This window comes from Rhineura floridana, chromosome 1, assembly GCF_030035675.1.
Source record: "Rhineura floridana isolate rRhiFlo1 chromosome 1, rRhiFlo1.hap2, whole genome shotgun sequence".
NCBI classification, from domain to species: Eukaryota; Metazoa; Chordata; class Lepidosauria; order Squamata; family Rhineuridae; genus Rhineura; species Rhineura floridana.
In genome coordinates, this window is record NC_084480.1 from 227,457,594 (window position 1) to 227,482,440 (window position 24,847).

Below are 24,847 nucleotides of genomic sequence, written 5' to 3' on the forward strand. Positions count from 1 at the left end.
GATCAATCAGATTGCCGCCTATTGTGCAGCAAAATTTAAGAATGGCTCCACTGGACCTTAGGGCAATTATTTTGGTCATATAATTGTGTCGTTTCCAGGAAAGATTTTCTGAGTGCAGCTATTAAATAGGCAACTGTCTTCAGTCAATAGAGAATGCTGTTTTTCTGGTGATGCTAAAACAACTCTTCAATCATAGTGGATGCCTTTTCACTAGAAAATAACTATGGATTTCAAGACAAATGAGCCTCATTTGGAAAGGTACAGTATGTGTGATAAATACAAGAGAAGTACCAAGGGCAAAACGCAAATCCATATTTGATGTTTAACATTGGGACAAAAAGCTTTTGACAGAATAAGTAAAGGGGTATCATAGAGACTCATGTCCAAACATATTTTGCCTTAAAATATATATATTTGTGTACTGGTGATTTTTAGGAACAGCGTAGGAAGCTGCCTTCTACCAAGTCACATTATTGGTCTGTATAGCTCAGTACTGCCTACACTGTCAGGCAATAGCTCTCCAGGGTTTTGGACAGAGGACATTCCCAGCCCTACCTGGAAATGCCAGGGATTGAATCTGGGACCCTTTGTGCACAAAGCAGTGGCTCGACTACTGAGCCCTTCCTATAAATGGCCCGTGTGCAAGAGAGACCCTTAAAGAGGAAGATCTTCCTGTGCTATCTGCAATCATGTTCAGTATGTGCTTATTGACCCATGTTCACCTGTTGTTCATATTTTATATATTTATCCTACTTTTGAGCCAAACAATGGGTTGCAAAACAACTTGCAAAAATAAAAAAAAACATTACAGAGCTCTGCTGGGATCTAGACATAAAAGCAAAGCTGATTGCTGTTTTCCTTCTCTCTGATGGCCCTAGTGATGGCAGGTAGTAGCTGGGAGAAGTAAGAGTCTCAGCTGGGGTGGAATGCAGATAAGATGGGTGCCTGGCTAGCACCTCCCATCCCCATCATAAGAGGCATGAGGAATTTAACCCTTTGCCCCTGTTGTGATCCTGTTCCTCCCTCCCCACATCTGCTATTGGCATTGATAAAAGCTCTCATTCCAACAATGGACACTTTCCATCCAAAGCAACTAGTAAGCACAGGGAGCCCAATCTGGATCTGGACTGGAGTGGAGTGTGGGTAAAGGGTTTGCATCCTCAGCTCCCATGCCAGGGTCCCAGGCTAGATCAGGAGCCCTGTGTCTACAATTTACTTTAAAAAGCCATTATGCCATTGCTGCATGAATGACATTGCACCTAATTTGGCCTCACTTTGGAATGGGCACACATAAGGAGACATCCCTTTGATCAATATGTTTTTCTTTTAACCTTTATATATTTTGAACATTTCACAGCTACCTCTCTCAACGATAAGTCGCATATGTAAAGAAGTGGTTTGAAGTAATTTCATAAGGTTTGTGATGCTATGCTAAACAGCAATTTGATGTTTCTAGGGAGGGAACATTAAAGGGTCTTGTAAACTGGTTTCAGACGGATTCATGTGACACAACATTTGAACTGCAAAAATAGTGAACTGTACTCAACGATATTTTGCTGTTGGCAAAGGAAGCTTGAATAACTTCCCAGAGACAGAACATTTCCTTACTTCCATGAAAATGTAAAGCACGAACATGATGAATTTTTTACAATTAAGTAAAACAAGGGGTATGTGAATCTCAGATGGCCAATTAAACTGGCTGAGTTGTTGCTCAATTAATCCAGGGAATGAACAGGACTTGTAATGACAGATAATGAGATAAATTTGCTCAGGGAGTGTAAGGTTGCCTCTAAGGAGTTCACATAGAAGTTTTTTTTCCTGATCTTTGGGAGGTGAAATGGCTAACCAGATACAGATATTTTAAATAGTATTACTTGGTGCAGGCTAATCTGTATGACTGACTGGTTTGGTAACAAATACTAAGCAAAGGGAGAAGTGTAAGAGGGCCAGTCCATATGACTGTACAATCTGCAATGTTACAGCTTTGTGTCCTCATTAATTCATCGCTGTCCATATGATGTTGCAAGCCAATATGGATTTTCACATTCGCAAATCTGCATTAGAAATACCACTGAAAAACTGAAATGCTTTCCTAAACCAATAATCACATTAATGTCTGTGGGCTTGGATGCAATGCCATGGACTTTCATGGGTGCTCCTCCATTATATACCAAGCCCTTTGTCTCCTTCCTATCCAATAGCACATCCACAAACCTGAGCATGTGTGGGTATTAAACAAAGATACATGTTTCTGTGCTCTTCTGAAAAAGCACGCAAAAAACAAAGGACTTTGATGGACCAGTCACTGAAAAGGGGTGGACTTAGGGAAGCGGCCAATGCTAAAGCTTGATAATTGTGTTTTCACAGTAATCCAACCACAAACAGGACTCTTGAGGCCACCAACCAAATATGGAAAACGCAGATTTTGCTGTTCAGTATAGATGGGCCCTGAGCCCATGAACATTAATGCAATTAATTATCAGTTTAGGAAAGCTTATCGTTTTTCAGTGCTATTTCTAATGTGGATTTATGAATGTGAAAATCCGTATTAGCTTGCAACATCATATGGATGATGATGAATTAATGAGGACACAAAGCTGTAACACTGCAGATTATACAGTCACATGGATGGGCCCTCAGTCCCAGTTTATTAGATTAAAAATGAGCTTTGTACCTGTGTGCTCCCTCATCACCTTCTCTCTTCCTTTCTTGCTCATACCTCTCTGTTTACAAACCAGGGTATAAAGTATTCACTTAATCCACTTTTTAAGTGAATTGACCTAATTTGCACCTCCCAGAATAATAACATATCATTCTCCTTTAGATTTTGCACTCTGAATTTTATAAAACAGTTTTTCGCTTAAAATGTACCAAAATGCTTAAAAATGTCCATTTTAGGATAACAATATGTTTAGAAATGTTTACATGGTGATAAAATATTATTGTACGTATTTCTCTCTGTATTTGAAATATGAACAGGTTATTTTAAAAAATGGAGACAGATGCAGAAATGATGGCTTATGAATAAACATATGTAAATTTGACACAAACCAGAAACAGTATGATAATCGATAATATGAAACCAGGATGAGATCCATTTTCATATCCTGGTTTATAATCAAAAAACAAATTAGAGCTAAGAAGGAACAGTGATTTGGCAAAAAAAAAAAACCATGAAAATTACCCAGTAATTTGAGGAGCAGTAGTTGTGTGAAATTGGCACACTTGTTTTTCCAAATTATCTGCTTCTTCATCATGTTACTTTGTAAACCCCATTGAATTCAACAGTATTTACTTCTGATTAGACATACAGAGGGCTACACTGGTAATCTTTGATCCCCTCTGCTAAACAAACACACCAGATACTGGACACTTTTAAAGCCTGCGAGTCTGCTTTCGCATAAGGCATATTTATTTTTGCAAGTCATGCTTATTTTAAAAAACCCAGGCTAAAAAAAAACGTTTTGCTAATAGTTCAGCTTTAAAAATAAGATTGCATGGAATAACACTCTGTGAGTTTATTTTTTTTTTGTAATAATTTTTATTATTCAAATTTTCATAAAACAAACACAACAAAATCAAACAACAAAAACAATACAACAAAAATAAAAAGGAGAACTTGACTTCCGATTTGTTACAGATCAGCTATAAGTATATAATATATATCAAACCTGTCCCCTAAAACATACGAAATTCACTTTTTTCCATAGTCTATCTTAATTAATCGTCAAATCCCATTATCATCATTTCATTTTTTTCTTTCAACAAAAAGTCCAAAAGAGGCTTCCATTCCTTAAGAAATGTATCTGTCATTTTTTCTCTGAGAAGGCATGTCAATTTGTCCATCTCAACTAAATCCATTAATTTCAATAGCCATTCTTCCATTGTTGGTATTGATTCCATTTTCCACTTTTGTGCATATAATAATCTTGCTGCCGTAATCATATATAATATTATTCTTCCATATTTCTTTTCCTTTTGTTTATCCATAAAACCCAATAAAAAAAATTCTGGCTTTGACTGAATATTTATCTTTAAGATTTTTTGCATCATCCTACCTATCTGTGCCCAAAATAATTTTGCCTGTTTACACGACCACCACATATGATAAAAAGATCCTTCTTGTTTACATTTCCAACATACATTAGAAACATTACTATACATTTTTGACAACTTTTCTGGAGTCATGTACCAACGATACATCATTTTATAAAAATTTTCTTTAAGATTATAGCATAATGTAAATTTCAAACCTTTTTTCCACATATTTTCCCATTGATCCATTTGTATATTATAACTAAAAATTTTTGCCCACTTGACCATACATTCTTTTACTTGTTCTTCTTCCATGTCCATTTTCAATAAAAATTTATACATTTTTGCAATTATACATTCATCATTTGTACACAAACCTATTTCAATATCAGATTTATTTATTTCAAACCCATACATTTTCTTATCCAATTTGTATCTTTCTAACAATTGTAAATAGGCAAACCATTGAGAACTATATCCTTCCTTTATTAGTTGTTCTCTCTCTTTCATTATATATTCTCCATGCACATTTTCTAATAGTTCTTGGTAAGTTAACCATTTCTCTTTTCCAGCCATTTCTCTTCTATAAAATGCTTCTTGACTTGAAACACATAATGGTATTTTAGAAAAAAAAACCTTGTTTTGTATTTATTCCATATTTTCAACAAAGGACGTCTTATAAAATGATTGTTAAAATCCACATTAACTTTTACTTTATCATACCATAGATATCCATGCCATCCCCACTTCAGGTTGTGACCCTCCAAATCCAATAATCTTTTGTTCCTCAATACAATCCATTCCTTTATCCAGACTAAGCAACAAGCAGCAAAATAAAGTCTCAAATTTGGTAATCCCAGTCCTCCTCTTTCTTTGGCGTCTTGTAATAATTTAAATTTAACTCTTGGTTTTTTCCCCTGCCAAACAAATTTAGAAATATCTTTTTGCCATTGTTTAAAAGATAAATCAGAGGATATGACAGGTATTGTTTGAAATAGAAACATCATTCTCAGCAATACATTCATTTTTATTACAGATATTCTACCCATTAATGACAACTGTAATTTATCCCATTTTAACAAATCTTTCTTAATCTCTGTCCATAATTTTTCATAATTATTATGAAACAACTTTGAATTTTTATTTGTCATAATAATACCTAAATATTTCACCTTTTCTTCTATTTTAAAATCTGTCTTCTCCATTAACTCTTTTTGATCCCTTAAAGATAAATTCTTCACCAACATCTTTGTTTTTTGGTTATTGATCTTAAATCCTGCTAATGGTCCAAATTCTTTTAATTTATCCATCAATACTTTAATTCCTTCCAAGGGATTTTCTAATACAATTATCAAGTCGTCAGCGAATGCTCTCAGTTTATATTCCTCTTTTTTTATCTTTATTCCCGAAATCCTTTTGTCTTGCCTTATGTCTCTAAGCAGCACTTCTAGAACCAAAATAAATAAAAGAGGGGACAGTGGACATCCCTGTGTACCCTTTTGTATTTCATATGAGTCCGTTAAATCCCCATTGACAATTATCTGTGCCTTCTGTGATGTATAAATCGATCTGATCCATTTTATAAAATTATCTCCAAAATCCATTTGCTCTAGAACCTTAAACATAAATTTCAAATTCAAATTATCAAATGCTTTCTCAGCATCCAAAAAAATCAAAGCTGCTTGTATGTCATTTCGTTGTTCTAGATATTCCAACACATTTAAAACATTCCTGACGTTATCACGTAGTTGTCTTTCAGGTAAAAACCCCGCTTGATCTTCCTGAATAAATTGTTGCAATATTATTTTCATTCTTTCTGCCAAAATCATTGTAAAAATTTTATAATCATTATTCAATAAAGATATTGGCCGATAATTTTTTGTTTTAGTTAGGTCCTGCTCCTCTTTCGGTATTAATGTTATATTAGCATTTTTCCAACTATCCGGTATCTTTCCCTCTTGCAAAATTGAATTCATTGTACATTGTAAAGGTAGCAAGAGTTCCTCCTCCAAACATTTATAATACGCTGCCGATAATCCATCCGGTCCTGGTGCCTTTCCTAGTTTAATTTTACTTATTGCATCAGATATTTCTCTTAACGTAATAGGACCATTAATAGCTTGTCTCTGGAAATCTGTGATTTTAGGCAAATTCTATTTAGATATATACTCTTCTATTTTTTCAGAAGGAATTTCCTGACATTTGTACAACATTGAATAATATTGATGAAAAGCTTTTTGGATTTTTACATTGTCTGTCAACATCTCTTCTCCTTCTTGTATCTTTAAAATGAGATTTTTTTTGTCGTTCTTTTCTTAATTTATATGCCAACCATTTCCCCGTTTTATTTGCAAATTCAAAAGTCCTTTGTTTAGCAAAATTTAATTTCCTTTCAATTTCTCTAACTGTCAACATTGACACTTGTTTCTGTAACATTTTGATTTGATTTATAATAAAAACTTTAGTTGGATTCTTTTTCAATTCTTCCTCTTTCTGTTTTATTTCTTCCAAAATTAATTGCATTTTCTGTTGTTTCTTCTTCTTTAGTTCAGAATTACATTTAATAAAATATCCCCTCATAAATGCTTTACTTGTATCCCAAACAATATTTTCATCTGTTCCTTTGTATAAATTGTGTTCAAAAAACTCTTTTAATTTCTTCTTACATTCTTGCACTACTTTATCATTCTGTAATAAAGATTCATTTAGTCTCCATCTAAATCCAAGATTTTTTTTTTAAAGTCAATATCACAGGATTATGATCCGAAAAAGTTTTTGGTAATACATCCATCTTGGAAATGTCTTTCACTAAATTTTTAGACATCCAAATCATATCAATCCTTGAAAATGTTTTATGTCTTTCTGAAAAGTAAGTAAATTCCTTTGCATTGTCATTTATATATCTCCAAGCATCCACCAATTCTAAATTTTCCAACAATTCAAAGCAGATCTTTGGCAGTTTGCCCTGTGTCTCTTTAATATTTTTCTCAGAAAGTCTATTCATTTTTGGTGAAATTACCCCATTCCAATCACCCATGACACACCAATGATCATATGCAAACTCTGATAATTTTTCCATGAGTCCTGTATAGAACCTTGTTTTATCTTCATTAGGGGCATAAATGCCCACTATCAAAATGTTTGTACCCTGTATGGTGATTTCAACTCCCACAAATCTGCCATTGTCATCCAATAATATCAATTTAGGAGACAACTGTGAGTTAATATAAAGAACAACACAATTTTTTTTAGATCCTGCCGAAATAAATTCTTCACCCAAATTTTTACAGATCAAATATTTAGAATCTTTCTTCTTAATATGAGTTTCTTGTAAACAAATTATATCCAATTTTAATTTTTTCAAATAATGAAATACTTTCTTTCTGTTCTGCGACGAATTAGCTCCATTTATATTCCAAGTTAGAAATTTGTAATCCATTTTTAGGCATGTATTTTAGAAAAGTCTGTACCTGTTGCTCCCTTTAATTCATCATCATCCTTTTCTTCCTCTACCTGTTTCTGTTGACTTTGTTTCCCAGGAATTATATCCATGTCTTTGAATTTGTCTTCTTCCATGTCTTTTGAAGCTTTTCTCAAGAAATCCCTTGCTTTTTGAACAGTATTCAGTCGATACTTCTGTTGTCTAAATGTAAATAACACTCCCTCTGGAACATCCCATCTAAATTGAATTTTACATTGTTTGAGTTTTTCTATGAAAAAAGCATATTCTTTTCTCTTACGTAGAAGTCTAATAGGAATTTCCTTCATCACCAGTATTTCTTTACCGTCAATTTTGAAGACATTGTTAAAATGATGTTGCAAAACCATATCTCTGGTCCTCTTTTTTAGAAAGTAAACAAGCACATCTCTTGGGATTTTTTTCATTGTTGCATATCTGGAATTAATTCTATAAACTTTGTCTATTTCAAATTCTATCCGGTCTTCATCCCAATCCAAGGATTTTACCAAGGCATTAGCAATTTTCTCTCTAATATCTTCATCTGTTTCCTCAGGAATTGCATGGAATCTCAAGCAATGTTCTTTATCTCTGAGTTCCATGATGGCAATATAGTCCAATTTTTTTTCCAATTCCACATTTAAAATATCTGTTCTATTCTCCAAGGTTTGCACCTTGTCTTTAACATTTTTTACGTCCTGTGTTAGTTGCCCAATTGTATCTTTAATCTGATCCACTTCTGTTTTGATATGATCTTTCAAATCTTTAAAATCCTTTTTCATATTACGAAATTCATCTTTAAAATCTTGTCTGTCCTGTTTCATCACTTGTTTCATCTCTTGTTTAAAATCATTAATCCCCTCCATGATTTTCTGGAACATGTCTATCCCTTCTTGTGTATCAATTGAACCTCTTCGCTCTAAAACTTTAGCTGCTTTCCTGGTTGTCATTCTTGAAAAAAAAAGAAAAAAAAGCCCTTTTCTATTATTAGTCAATGTTCCCAAACTTAGGCAAACTGTTTCTTTTTTTCCTCCAACAATAAAAGAGTTAATATTCCAGGCCTGTTAATATGATCTAACCAACACGGTTCTTATCTCCAGCATGTTCAGGAATGTAAAACAAATCCAGTTCTCAGCATCCAACAGCTAGTAACATACACAAACAGCAGATTCGTTCAAAAAAAAATAATCCAAGAAAAAAGGAATAAAAAAATAGTCTCAGATATATTTCCTTCAAATAATCAAATCATCTTATCTAATAAATTGCCTCTTATCCGTTTTAATCTTTGTAATTCCAAATTTAAGCCAGCTTTTTGTCATAAAAAATAAAACAAGTTCTTTGAATTGCTCCCTTCTTCCTTAACTTTATATAAAAGAAAAAAAGTGTGACTCACCCAGATTTCTGAATTGCTAATTCGTAAACAAGTCTCTTTTACGGTAGTAATTTAAGTCAAATGATAAGATTTAGACAGAAGGAGTCCCGCTCGTTAAAAACATTTTTGGAAAGAAGAAGAAAAAACGTCTCACTTATTTTCAGCACAGCTTGTTGGAAATCCAGACTCCGTCTTCCGCTGCTAGATATGCCTTCTTATCTCAGGGGATTCCTGATCAAATCCAGCCATCTACAGCTCAACGAAGTTTCTTGGATAATCTCTTCGGTTCTCCTTTATCTTGGAGAACATTTATGCCAGTCAAAGATTCCTCTTGACTGGCTTTTAACTGAAAAAAGCTTCCTCTGAGGCAGAGCTCCCTCAGAGACAACCACCAGCCAGCACTCCTTCCGGGAAGTCCTCTGTGAGTTTATATTTTTAACAAGCCTACTTGAATTTAGGGTTGCCAGGTCAGAAGCATCCCAAACCCTGAGATTTCAGGGGCGGATCCTAGTGATGTCATAGGAGTGGATCCTAGTGATGTCATAGGGGCATACCCTTCTGATGTCATTTGGGGTGTGCCCTAGTGAAGTCAGAAGGGTGAGTCCTAGTGATGACATTAAGTATGATACATTAAGCATCAACCACAGTTGCTTGGAGCATACCACTCAAACAAAAAAAATCTGTTTGGAAATTAAGATAGAAATCTTAGCAATTGAGGGTGTTTCCAGGTCCATCTGAAGTGACAGGATAATTCCTTCTCATCTGCTTAGAGATCCTGGTTAAGAAACATTTAATCTAGCCTACTTGCTTCTGGCAAGAAGGTTTAAGTGCCCTCAAGCCAGGCCAGTCACCAGAAGGCCATTGTAGGAAGAAAGCCTAATGTTGTGGAGATGTTAGATGGGAGCACTCAGGCATAAAGATGGATGCCCCAAAGGCTGTAATTCTAAACACACTTACAAAGGGACTAAGCCCCATAGAACTCAACAGGACTTACCTCTGAGTAGATATCGGTAGGATTGTGCTGTTGGTAAGGCTTGACTAGGAAGGCTCTGCAATGATATCCATATCAAAGCAGGGTTGGAAACCCCCTGCCTGGAATGCCCTGCCTGCCTTTTAACGTGGCTACTCTGAACTTCTTTATAGACTTGAACCTTCACTACAGAGAATGGTCTGAGAAATTAGTAAGAGTTAAGAAGATTCTCTATGCATTTTTGCCTATTCTGTGGGCTGCTATAAACTCACTTTGACAGCCAACCCAATTCCAGTGAGTAATAATTGACAGAGAGAAAACACACTTGGTTTGGTCTACCTTCACAGGCAGTAGATTGGGAACAACAGCAGTTGAAGCCACACTTCCCAGAATGTGAATTCTCATTTACCGCTATTGGGCAAGAAACAAATGCAAATAAGCTGCATCATCAGTAGGTTTAAGGAGGTTGAGCTGACCACATGGAACCACTGTTGTTGCTTCTATGGATGTAAGGGAGTGAAGTTAAAGATAAATGAAATGCAAATAGAAAAAGAAAAAGACAGTGATGTTTCCTAAATGCAATACCATACCAACCGCAACAAGATTCCTATGAGTAAGGCAGAGAACTCAGCATCCCACAACCAGTCGGGATTCCTAACCAAAACTAAAAACACCTGGCAGCCAGTCAGCCAATATCACAGAAATCCCCATGTAGCACAACCTGATCTGGGAGCTGCAGTTAGTGCAGAATGCTGTGGCACGATTGCTGACATGAGTGAGACCCTATCAGCACATAATACCTCTGCTTTGAAATCTGCACTGGTTGCTGATTTGCTACCAGGCCAAGTTCAAGGTGTGCTTTCCATGTTACAAGTTCCACATAGTACTTGTACTGCTCTTGTAAGAAATCAGTCTCTTAGTGTGGCAGTACCTACACTTTGAAACTCCCTGACTATTGACATTAGGCAGGCACCTTCATTGTACTCATTTTGGCACCTGCTAAAAGCGTTTTTGTATAGGCAAGCCTACCCATGCATATAGCAGTTATTATGTTTTTAACTGTTTTTAACTCATTGTTGGTTTTATTATTTTGAATGTCTTTAACTGTTTTGCCAATAATTTTATTGTTTTAATTCCTTCTATAAACCGCTTTGAGGTATTGTACAATAAAGCAGTATATAAATGTTGTAAATAAATTGTAGAAATAAATTTCTGAGTCACTGTGCCCCTTGGGTCTCTTTCCTCTTTTATACTGAGTCAGGCCATTTAGTACCATCTAGCTGAGTACTGATTACATGGACTAGCATTGGCTCTCCAGGATTCCAGGCAATAGTCTCTTCCAGAGATTGAAGTTTGGACCTTTGCATGCAAAGCATGTGTTCTATCCCAGAGCTACTGCCCTGTTTAGAAAAGTATCTTTTAAAATTGTTCTTTTCATTTCACTAATGAATGTATAGCATACTAGGGCAGATCCACATTATACATTTAAAGCACGTGAATCCCACGACAGATTCCTGGGAACTGCAGTTTGTTAAGGGTGGTGGGAACTATAACTGTAAGGGGGAAATGATACTTCCCAGGATTCGTTGGGGGAAGTCATGCGCTTTATATGCGGGTTGGATGTGCTTTAAATGTATTATGTGGATCTGCATTACTTCCTAAACTTTGCCTGCATATAGATCATTTCTACCATAGCCCTGGGCTCCTACTGGGAGGAAGGGCGGGATATAAATCAAATCACAAATAAATAAATCATTATTAAAATGGAAATAAGATGCAAAGTTTATTGGGTGACCATGGACTACACACCATCTCTCAGCCTAATCTGCCCCTCAGGATAAAAACAACAGAGGTGGACCATGAACACCCCAAGGTGCAATCCTATGCATGTTTACTCAGAAGCAAGTCCCAATGTATTCAATGGGACTTATTCAGACAGGGAAGCATGCACAGGACTGCAATTTAGTGATAAGGAACTTCACTCACCCAATCCAGAATTCAGAATCATGCCACTTTAAGCTGTTTTGCAACTGTTTTATACTTGTTTTATGGTTATTGGATTTTAAATGGCTTTATTTCTTGTTGTGAGCTACCTTGGCTTTCAACCCTACCTCACAGGGTTGTTGGAAAGACTACATATACGCACACATTGGAGATGTAAAAATACATACACCTCATATAATAGTTTATTGTCAAAACCAGTTGGCAAGTGCAGATTTTTTTTTAAAAAAATAAGTATTGTTTCCTGCCAAACAAAAGAAGTGACTCCTAAGTAAGCCCTGCCTAACAGCTTAAAAAAAGGATCGCAGGGGGAGAGAAAGATTCACAACACAAACCTTTTCTATGTTCACTCAAAAGTCCCACTGATTTTCAGGAAAATCCTAAGGATGTCTACTCAAAAGTAAATCCTACTAAAATCAGTGGGGTTAGCTCTCAGGTATGTGGAATTAGCATTGCAGCTTTATTCCCAGAAGAGCTTCATAATGGGAAGGGTTTCAAAACAGGTTATGAATAAGACACACTGCCCTCTTCCAGTAAAATTTAAACTTGTTTGACTCCTTAATTAGAAAAGTATAACACTGCAGCATGAACACTTTTTAAAACTTTTATTCAAAAATTATTTAAAAGATCAATCAATCAATCTTTATTGCCTAGCCATAGGCCATTGCACAATTACAAAAGTTATATAAAACAATGATTTAAAACATACAATGATAAGTTTCATGAGATATACAAGATAGCTGTCTTAAAACTCCCCTAAAGATTACTCGAGCAGTTGGGCTACCTGTGTCACCCGAATCTTTTGCGCCACACAGGTGAAAAGAGCAACCCTGTATGTGACCATAGGGTCTTCATCGGCTAAGAGAAAGACAATGGTATCCTGCAAAGACCTCCCTGTGAGGCGTCCTTCCCTGGCTCTCCCTGTCAGGTTCCTACCTGCTCGTGGTTACTGCCTGTCACTAGGCACCACCAGGGACTCCACCAGTCTGGACCGCTCTCTCTTATGGTTTCTCTCCCCGCTATAGCACAGATCTCAACAGATCCCCCTGCTAGGCAACCACCAGTAACATCCCAATACTAGTATTCCCAGAGACTCTGAATACTGGTATTGTTATTCTCTTCACCGCTGCCACCATTTGTTACAGTTCCCCTTCAGCCTTGGTCATTACCTTACCCTCTCTTCTGGTCTGTGAAACCCCAGCCAAGGATCAGGCCTTTGGTAAACCAAATTAAGTATTTATTACAGATAACAAAGCTAACAAGATTAACAAGATTTCTTCTTAAAGCACATAAGCATATGGTTTTACTCAATACTAATCCGAACTCCACCTCCCTCCTTCTCCACTCTCTCCTGTCAAACAACTCTCTAAACCCCACCAAGCAACCCACTCAGTTCTCTTCTCCCCCCCTGATTCCACTCTCACTCTTCCCTTTATACGTTCAGCCATTTTAAACACTCAGCCAATCATCTAGCATTCTACTGCCCATTCACTCCCCCTCCTCTTTCACTACTTACCATATATCTTCTAAACAACCAACACTTACCATATATACATTAATATAGGAACATCACATTTCCCCCCCCTTAAAACAACGGCAGAGTATTATTCCTGTTCCAGGATTTATATGTCACGTTAACAAATAAAAGTCTCTATGGGGAAAATGTCTTTCTTTGTTCCTCCGTCCGGTCACGTCACTGCAGTCCCAGCCACTTGCCTGGAAAGTCCATCGGCCAGTACATTGTCCTTGCCTTTTATGAACTGGAAGTCCACTTGATAGTCCTGTAGGGCCCAGGACCACCTCTGTAGCATAGTGTTATGGTTTTTCATAGTCTGCAACCATAACAAGGCCCGATGATCCGTAGTCACTGTGAATCTTCGTCCCCACATGTATGGGCGCAACTTGTTCAGTCCCCACACGACCGCTAGGCACTCCTTCTGGACCGACGAATAGTTTTTCTCCCTCGGCGTCAGCTTGCGACTCAGATACGCCACTGGATGTCTGGTGCCTTCTCTCTCCTGCAGAAAGACGACTCCCAGCGCCAGGTCCGACACATCTGTAGCCACGATGAATGGTTTCTCATAGTCTGGTGCTATTAATATGGGTCCTTGGCACAAGGCTTGCTTCAGTAGATCAAAAGCCTTCTGACATTCATCCGTCCATACCACATGCTCAGAACACTTCTTCTTTGTTAATTCATGCAAGGGGGTTGCTATTTCCCCAAAATTCCTCACAAACTTCCTATAAAATCCAGCCACACCCAGAAATGCCCTTACTTGTTTTTTGGTTAAGAGGATCGGCCACGCTTGTATTGCCTCCACCTTGCTCCATAAGGGGGTGATTTTCCCACTCCCCACCTTATGTCCTAAATAGATTACTTCCTTTAGTCCAAACTGGCATTTCTTAGCTTTTATTGTGAGGCCTGCTTTTCTTAAGCCCTCCAATATTGTTGTCAGGTTTGGACATGCTCAGGCACCGACTTGCTAAAAATGGCCACGTCATCGATATAGGCCACTGCAAAATCTGACATGCCTCGCAACACAGTATTGATTAGCCTCTGAAATGAACTTGGTGAGTTCCTTAGTCCCATGGGTAAGGTCACAAACTCATATAACCCATCTGGTGTACTGAAGGCAGTTTTGGCTCTGGATTGCTCGTCTAGTTCCATTTGCCAAAATCCTTTACAGAGATCTAGTGTAGAGATAATGGTTGCTGCCCCCAATAACTCTAACATAGCGTCTACCCTAGGCATAGGATACGCATCTGGGACAGTAATTTTATTGATTAGCCGATAATCAATGCAAAACCTTGTCGTTCCATCTTTTTTTGGAACCAGGACAATACTTGAGGCCCAGGGACTGATGGATTCCCTGATCACTCCTAATCCCAGCATATCTTCCACCTCCTTTTTGATCTCATTCAAAACTTTCCCATTCCCACGGTACGGACCAGATCTGATTGGGGCATGATCTCCAGTATCAATGGAATGTATAACTATACTGGTTCGGCCAGGTTTGTTGCTAAAGAGATTCCTATAGGTTTTCAAAACTCTCAGAATCTCTTCTTTTACTTCCTCCTTCACCTCCTCTGACCATTCCACTTGATCTACCCCTCCTTTGTATTTGCTTTCCTGTACCAAATCTGGAAGTTCAGGCCCACTTCCCTCAGGGAATAAGGTAACTTGCAACACCTGTGCATCCCTGGTATGGTAAGGCTTCAACATATTTACATGAACCACTTTGCTTTTGTTTAATTGGTCTGTGGTGATTACATACATCACTGTGTCAAGCCTTTCTCTGATGGTATATGGTCCTTCCCAGTTAGCCTGTAATTTGTCATGTTTCCTGGGTATGAACACCATATCTCCCACATCATACACATGTTCCCTGGCTGTTCTGTCATACCAGTAACGTTGCTTCTCCTGTGCTTGACTCAAATTCTTTTTCACCATCTCCATCATTGATGTTAATTTATTGCGGAATTCCAATACAAAATCTATTACAGATGTTTTGTACTCTCCCAGGGTTCCTTCCCATGAATTTATTAATAGTTCCAAAGGTCCCCTCACTTTTCTAGTGAACATGAGTTCAAAGGGTGAGAAGCCTGTTGACTCCTGAGGGACTTCTCTGTATGCATCGCTCCAAGGGAAGGAGAGGCTGCTGCTGCTGTGCTGCTGCTGCTGCGGGACCACCACCTCCACCACCCTTCCCAGAGGGACTTCTGCCTGGCAGGACCAGGCCCCAGGTACCCAGCCAGCCAGGACTGATTCTTACCACCTGTCCCTCTTTGGAGGGATACATAAGCCGGCTGGCTGAGGTGGCCTGGGAGACCCAGGCCCTGCAGGAGAAAGAAAGCATCGCCCAAGGGAAGGAGAGGCTGCTGCTGCTGTGCTGCTGCTGCTGCGGGACCACCACCTCCACCACCCTTCCCAGAGGGACTTCTGCCTGGCAGGACCAGGCCCCAGGTACCCAGCCAGCCAGGACTGATTCTTACCACCTGTCCCTCTTTGGAGGGATACATAAGCCGGCTGGCTGAGGTGGCCTGGGAGACCCAGGCCCTGCAGGAGAAAGAAAGCATCGCCCCAAGGGAAGGTGAGGCTGCTGCTGCTGTGCTGCTGCTGCTGCGGGACCACCACCTCCACCACCCTTCCCAGAGGGACTTCTGCCTGGCAGGACCAGGCCCCAGGTACCCAGCCAGCCAGGACTGATTCTTACCACCTGTCCCTCTTTGGAGGGATACATAAGCCGGCTGGCTGAGGTGGCCTGGGAGACCCAGGCCCTGCAGGAGAAAGAAAGCATCGCCCCAAGGGAAGGAGAGGCTGCTGCTGCTGTGCTGCTGCTGCTGCGGGACCACCACCTCCACCACCCTTCCCAGAGGGACTTCTGCCTGGCAGGACCAGGCCCCAGGTACCCAGCCAGCCAGGACTGATTCTTACCACCTGTCCCTCTTTGGAGGGATACATAAGCCGGCTGGCTGAGGTGGCCTGGGAGACCCAGGCCCTGCAGGAGAAAGAAAGCATCGCCCCAAGGGAAGGAGAGGCTGCTGCTCTTGCTGCTGTGCTGCTCCTTTCTTTTTCTTTTTCTTTACTTTTTGTTGGTGTGTTGATGCAATTTGAGATGAATGGGTGCCTGATTATATGAATGTATGTTTGTTTATATGCTGTATATATGGCTGTATATATAGCTGTTTTTATACGTTTAATTGTTGTATATTTTAGTTGTATTATGTGCTTCAGAGAGAGTTTTATCCATCAGGCGGGGAGACTTGAGGGGGCCCCAATTGCCGTAGTGACGGGCAAAGGAAGGTATGGCGCTGTGAGAAGGACGTGCCAGGTAAGGGGAACGCGGTCCAGACATGTTGTGGCTGTGCCTTGTTCCGGTCCTTCCCACACCCGCAAGGTCGTTGGTAGTCCTATCAGCCAACTCTCAGATCTCCAGTTGCTGTTATTAAATGCCAGATCGGTATATAATAAAACCTCCCTCGTCCACGATTTGATTGTGGATGAGGCAGCCGATCTGGCATGTATAACCGAGACCTGGGTGGGTGAGCAGGGAGGAGTTGGTCTCTCTCAGCTCTGCCCACCGGGGTACCTGGTCCAGCATCATGGTAGATCTGAGGGTCGGGGAGGTGGGGTTGCTGTCGTCTATAAGAGTTCCATCTCACTCACCAAGCACCATGTTCATTCAGTTACTGGCCTGGAGTGTTTGCACCTTGTGTTGGGCCAGAGGGACAGGCTGGGAATCCTTTTGGTGTACCGCCCACCTTGCTGCCCAATGGCTTCCCTAACTGAGCTGGCGGAAGTGGTCTCGGATATATTGTTGAGGTCCCCCAGACTAATAGTACTGGGGGATTTCAACATTCATGCCGAGACCACTTTGTCTGGCGCGGCTCAGGACTTCATGGCTTCCATGACAGCCATGGGGCTGTCTCAATATGTTAGTGGTCCAACACATGTATCGGGGCACACTCTAGACCTTGTTTTTGCTACTGAGCATGGGGAAAGTGATCTGGATGTGGGGAGTTTTACAACACTCCCTTTGTCATGGACAGACCACTGCTTGCTGAAGTTTAGACTTTCAGTAACCTCTTCCCTCTGCAAGGGTGGGGGACTTATTAAAATGGTCCGCCCCCGGAGACTAATGGATCCTGAAGGTTTTCAAAGGGCTCTGGGGGATTTTCCGGCTGATAGGACTGGCGCTCCTGCTGAAGCCCTGGTCGCTCTGTGGAATACGGAGATGACCCGGGCTGTAAACACGATCGCTCCTGCACGCCCTCTCCTGTGTAGAGCTCATACAGCTCCATGGTATACTCCGGAGCTGAGAGCGATGAAGCAAGATAGGAGGAGGCTTGAGCGGAAATGGAGACGAACTCCCGACGGATACAATTATGCGCTGGTTAGTGCTTCGACTAAGCTCTATGTAGGAGCAGTGAAGGCAGCTAAAAAACATCATTTTGCTGCCACTATTAAATCATCTCTTTGCCGCCCAGCGGAGCTCTTTCGAGTTGTCCGGGGGCTTCTCCATTCAAACTCTCCGGACACGGTGGAATCATCGGAGGCCCGCTGTAATCAGTTTGCCGATCACTTCCAGAATAAGATCTCATGTATCCGCCGGGACCTAGACTCTCAAGTTATAGCAGTAGATCCTAGTGAGGTGTCCGGAGCACAGTCTTGTCCTGTTTTGTTGGATGAGCTTCAGTTGGTTCAACTCGAGGACGTGGACAAGGTGCTTGGACAGGTACGTGCAACCACTTCGGTACTGGATCCTTGCCCCTCCTGGCTGATAAAAACTAGCAGGAATGGAACAGGTAGCTGGGCCAAGGAAGTGATAAATGCCTCTTTACGAGAGGGAGTGGTCCCGGGCTGTCTGAAAGAGGCAGTGGTGAGACCACTCCTGAAAAAGCCTTCCTTGGACCCAGACAATTTTAACAGCTACAGGCCAGTGGCGAATGTTCCATTCCTGGGCAAGGTCTTGGAACGGGTGGTTGCTGGCCAGCTCCAGGCGCTATTGGATGAAACTGATTATCTAGATCCATTTCAATCGGGTTTTAGGCCCGGTTTTGGCACTGAGACAGCCTTGGTCGCCCTGTACGATGACCTATGTCGGGAAAGAGACAGAGGGAGTGTAACTCTGTTGATTCTCCTTGATCTCTCAGCGGCTTTTGATACCATCGACCATGGTATCCTTCTGGAGAGGCTCGCGGAGTTGGGAGTTGGAGGTACTGCTTGGCAGTGGTTCCGCTCCTACTTGGCGGGTCGTCTCCAGAAGGTAGTGCTTGGGGAACATTGCTCGACACCGCGGGCTCTCCAATATGGGGTCCCGCAGGGGTCAGTTTTGTCCCCCCTGCTTTTTAATATCTACATGAAGCCGTTGGGAGAGGTCATCAGGAGTTTTGGAGTGCGTTGTCATCAGTATGCTGATGACACGCAGCTCTACTTCTCCTTTTCATCTTCTTCAGGTGAGGCTGTCGATTTGCTGAACCGTTGCCTGGCCTCGACAATGGACTGGATGAGAGTTAACAAACTGAAGCTCAATCCAGACAAGACTGAGATGCTGTTGGTGGACGGGTTCTCTGATCGGATGGTGGATATATACCCTGTCCTGGACGGGGTTACACTCCCCCTAAAGGACCGGGTTCGTAGTCTGGGAGTCTTTTTAGACTCTTCCCTCTCACTTGAGGCTCAAGTAGCCTCGGTGGTTAGGAATGCGTTTTACCAACTTCGGTTGGTAGCCCAGCTACGTCCCTATTTGAGTAAAGAGGACCTTACATCAGTGGTACATGCTCTGGTAACCTCACGTTTGGATTACTGTAATGCGCTTTACGTAGGGCTACCTTTGAAGACAGTTCGGAAGCTACAACTAGTGCAAAATGCGGCGGCCAGATTGCTGACAAGGACCAAGCGGTCCGAGCATATAACACCTGTTCTGGCCAGCTTGCACTGGTTGCCAATATGTTTCCGGGCTAGATTCAAAGTGTTGGTATTAACCTATAAAGCCTTATACGGTGCGGGACCACGATACCTTGCGGAACGCCTCTTCCGATATGAACCGGCCCATGCACTACGTTCTGCTACGAAGGCCCTCCTCCGGGTTCCAACTCACAGGGAGGCCCGGAGGGTGATGACAAGATCTAGGGCCTTCTCAGTGGTGGCCCCCGAACTATGGAACAGTCTCCCTGAGGAAGTACGCCTGGCGCCGACTCTGCTTTCCTTCCGGCGCCAGGTCAAAACCTTCCTATTCTCTGAAGCATTTTAAGTTACATTGATCTAATTTTAAAAATGTTTATTGTATTGTTGATTGTATTTTAATATTATTTTGTTATTCATTGTATTTTTATACTATTTTATGTTCACCGCCCAGAGAGCTATCGCTAGTCGGGCGGTATATAAATTTAATAAATAAAATAAATAAATAAATAAATAAAATATGCAAATAAGAAGCATCCCAACCGTTCATCCCAGTCTTGTGGGTGATCTTGAACATAGCTTCTGATCATGCCCTTCAAAACGCCATTGAATCTCTCTGTTAACCCATTAGTGGCAGGATGGTAAGTAGTGGTCTTTAGATGTTTTAGACCACAACATTTCCACATACATTGCATCACTTCTCCCATGAATACACTGCCTTGATCCGTCAGCACTTCATGAGGGAAACCCAGCCTCATAAAGATTTTTAATAAAGCCTCTGCCACTACAGGGGCTTCCACGGATCTTAGTGCTTCTGCGTCTGGGTACCTGGTGGCAAAATCCACCACCACCAATAGATATTTCTTGCCATGCCTTGTGGGTTTGGAAAAAGGGCCCACCAAATCTATCCCCACTCTATAAAAGGGTTGTCCAATTATAGGAAGGGGCTTTAAAGGTGCCTTAGTCTTTACTCCACTTTTTCCCACCTTTTGGCATATTCCACAAGATAGACAATGTTGTTTTACATCTTTGGAGATGTTTGGCCAATAATAGTGTGCTGCCAATCTCCTCTTGGTCTTTTTTATTCCCAGATGTCCTGCACATGGGACATCGTGGGCTACCTCTAGCAATCTGGTTCTGTATTTGCTAGGTACTATCAATTGCTTCACTGGTTCACATTCATCCCTTCTCTCAGCAGGCATCCACAGTCTATATAAAATCCCATTCTCACACACAACTTGATTCCTCAGTTTGTCAGTGAAAGGAATCTGTTGGGTCAGAGCTTGTTCCTTTATCTGCTTCAAACTTATATCTTTTTGCAGCTCTTCCCTGAATTGATCTGCCTCATCATTATCAGAGACCACTTGATACAGTTTGTCTCCTTCAGCAGGCCTGCTAGTGGTTGCTATGGTGACCTGAGGCTGGTTAATAGATTCCACCCTGTTTGTCTCAGCCCCCTTAATATGGCTTCTTTTTCTCTGCCAATTTGCTGTCTGGTCACTGCATAGATCTTTCCTTGGGCGCCCATTACATCTCTTCCCAGTATTACTGGTTCTTGTTGCTGGGCATTAATGCCTACTTTATATCGGCCCTCTCGGCCTCTCCAAGTCATTTCCACCAGGGCCACAGGCAAACTTTCTGGTTGACCCCTCACTCCTTGGATAGTCACCGTTTCCTGAGGTAATATTTCCTCAGATTTTATTAAATCTGGCCTCAGTAATGTCTGAGCGGCACCAGTGTCAAGCAATGCCCAATAAGTTGCCCCTTGTACACTCACTTCCTCTCTCAGACTTGAATCAAGGTCTGTTACTTCTGTCCAGTTTATCTGGCAGAACTGAACCTTTTTTGCTGTTTCTAAAGCCTTGGGCTCTGTTTTCACTGCCCTTGTCTGAGCAGGATTACTAATGGGGTTGGCAACCTCACATTGAAAACGTAGGTGCCCCAGTCTACCACATTTGTAGCATAATTTCTCCTCACTTTTAGGGTACACAGATCCACTCTGGGGTGTCCTGTGCCCTTCAGATTTTACTGGAGGACTCACTCTCTGTGGTACCACATCCCTTCTGCCAGCGTTATATGGTCTGGGTTTAAAATCTCTTGATGTTTTCCCCACCCAGCCAGTTCTGTTGGAGGCAAAGTGATCCGCCATCTCTGCGGCCTCCTGCACCAATGTAGGGGAACGGTCTTTGACCAGGAGCCTTATTTCTGGTGGTAACTGATGGTATAATTGATCCAATATCATGAGGTTTTTCACCTCCTTCACAGACTGAGCTTTTGCACTTGTCAGCCATTTCCCAAATATGTCCATCAGTTTTGCCCCCAGCTCCACAAAAGACCTCCCTGTCTGTATCTGGCAATTTCTGAAAAGCTTTCTAAAATAATCAGGCCCCAGTCTGAATCTTTTAAACACTGCTTCTTTGAATTCAGCATAGGTGACGGGCCTGTCTGAGGGGAAATATTGGTATACCTCAGCCAATTCCCCTTTAATCAGGTTTGATAAATACTGCATGTATTTATCTTGAGGTAGCCCCCACAACTGAGCTGCTTTTTCAAAGGTGCTGAGGTAAATTTGAGGATCTTGACCAGGCTCATAGACAGCAAAGTCCTTTGGAGTAATTTTTATTTTTGCTCCATCTCTGTCCTTTCTTGTTTCATCAGAATGAAACTTCTCTCTTTCAAATTTTAACTTTTCTACTTGTAATTCGGCATCCACTGCTCGTTGCTCCTCCCTCTCCTCAAACCCCATTCTCAACTTCTCAGTTTCCAACTCCCTCTGTTTGTCTTTTTCCTCAGTCTCAAAGACCCGCTGTTTGTCTTTTTCCTCAGCCTCCATCCTCATTCTCTCAGTTTCCATCCTCAACTTCTCTCTCAAGTACTCTATATAAGCGGGATTGCTTAAATATCCTTCTGCGGTCTCTTCTCTGACAGGTTGTTTTTGCTGGGCAGTTGCAAATCCTATAAGTGCTACCCTCAATTCATCTACCCCTTTACCCTCATGAGGTAAATTGAATGTTACGCACTTCTCCACCAGCTCCTCTCTTTTCATTTTTATATATTCAGCCATGGTGTTTGAGTTCACTCACTCTTTGCCACACACTCTTTGCCAGTCACTCTCACAAGTAATCTTGTTTTGTTATTTCTGTTTGCCACACCACTGGTAGGGTTTCTCTAGTATTCGTATCTCACTGCTACAGCCAACACCTGTGACGTAGTCTCCTTTGTTCGGATCTGGATTCTCTGTTGTTCGTATCCCACCGCTACTGCCACCACGTGTGAGGCGTCCTTCCCTGGCTCTCCCTGTCAGGTTCCTACCTGCTCGTGGTTACTGCCTGTCACTAGGCACCACCAGGGACTCCACCAGTCTGGACCGCTCTCTCTTATGGTTTCTCTCCCCGCTCTAGCACAGATCTCAACAGATCCCCCTGCTAGGCAACCACCAGTAACGTCCCAATACTAGTATTCCCAGAGACTCTGAATACTGGTATTGTTATTCTCTTCACCGCTGCCACCATTTGTTACAGTTCCCCTTCAGCCTTGGTCATTACCTTACCCTCTCTTCTGGTCTGTGAAACCCCAGCCAAGGATCAGGCCTTTGGTAAACCAAATTAAGTATTTATTACAGATAACAAAGCTAACAAGATTAACAAGATTTCTTCTTAAAGCACATAAGCATATGGTTTTACTCAATACTAATCCAAACTCCACCTCCCTCCTTCTCCACTCTCTCCTGTCAAACAGCTCTCTAAACCCCACCAAGCAACCCACTCAGTTCTCTTCTCCCCCCTGATTCCACTCTCACTCTTCCTTTTATACGTTCAGCCATTTTAAACACTCAGCCAATCATCTAGCATTCTACTGCCCATTCACTCCCCCTCCTCTTTCACTACTTACCATATATCTTCTAAACAACCAACACTTACCATATATACATTAATATAGGATCATCACACTCCCCCTTGCCATCAATTCACTCAGTATATTGGTCCTCGGATGTGCATATAGGGGGCATTCTAGCAAATAGTGCGGGAGGTCCTCCACCTTATTAGCCCCACATATGCAGAGTCGCTGACTCCATGGAATCTGATTATAATGTCCCGCCAGAACAGCTTTCAGCATTGACTGGAACCAGAGTGCGGTAAAAGCTTGTCTGAGATTTGGTGTCATTGGGTGGGCCAGATAATTCGCCCTTTGATGGTCTTTTTTTATAACCCCAAACCATCCTAAAGATTTGGAATTGGTAATCGCCAGTCTATCCAGCCAGTGACAGTGCAAGAGAATTGACTCTTTCAGTCTTGTTCTGTCGTGGGCAACTGAGTCTGCTGGGGAGATGTGGTACAGATGGTAAATGCCAGAGATCCTTTTGCCCCAGAGTCTATCTCTGAAGGCCTGCTTGCTGCATAGTTTCAAAACAATCTTAGCATGTGAATTTTTAATTGAATCCCAAAATTTATGTAGAGCACAATGAATAAGAGTGCTTACAGGTGGAATGCCCAACTCAATTTGAAAGATAAAATGTATAATACGCCATTTTTGTAAGTAATTAAAAAAACCTGCATGCACACTTTTATGCCTACCAAGATCCTGCTCTGATCTTCTGTTGTTGTGCAATCCTATGCATGTTTACACAGAAGCAAGTCCCAATCCTGTACAGAGAATGTACTCTTTATGCTGCTGAAAGCTATATGTTTACTGAATTCTTGATGTGAGACAAGCAGGAAAAGGAAACTGTGAGTTTAGCTATTGCCTGAGGTCAACAAATCTTGTCAATAACAACCCTGACTTCACTTATTGGCTAAAAATCTGAAAGGGCAGGGATTAGAGCAGCCGGTAGTAACAGAGGTTGCGGGGTAGTGGTAGCTGACATTTTTGTTTATATCTTTTGAACCAGACCACATAGAAACTTTAACTTTGTTAAAAAGCTAAGAGTCCGGAGATTAAGGTGAGTCACCCGGACACCCAGAGAGGTTCCCCAAACACCGGAGTCTCTGGGTGAAAACCAGACACCTGGCATCCCTACTTGAGTTGCTACCTTGTCTTTGGAGGGACATTTAATTCTGCACCTCTTGAAGAAAACGAGTAATGATCCACCCATTCTGTAACAGTATATATATTTTCTGTAATTATTCAGCTGCTGTCCATTATGATGGCAGCCTCCACTGAGGCGCAAAAGAGCCAGCTTTTTTTATTGTGGCATTTCCCAAAACTCAAAGGCCCCTTTTGCTTTTTGGAAAAAATGGCAACCAATTCCCTTCCTCTCCCTAAAAAATTCACGCCCCCCCCCAATATAGCTGAAATATGGATGAAATGGCTGAGGGAAAATATGAGAAATGGTTTTGTCAATTTGGCCCAGCCATAGGTAGCCTCCTGGTTTAATAAACCCTTAAATATTGAATTTCAGCACCCACGAGAAGAGAAGGCAGAGAAAGAGCACAAGGTCCCAAGGATTCTTCTTCTTCAAACATTCTACCTCCAGGGATTGCTTTCCACATTAGACTATCTATTGAGGAATCCTGATAACGCTAGCCACAAATCACTTCATATTGCATAGGGTATTATTGCACCCTTGCAAATGCATACTCCATTCTTACTTCATACAGGGTCATGGCT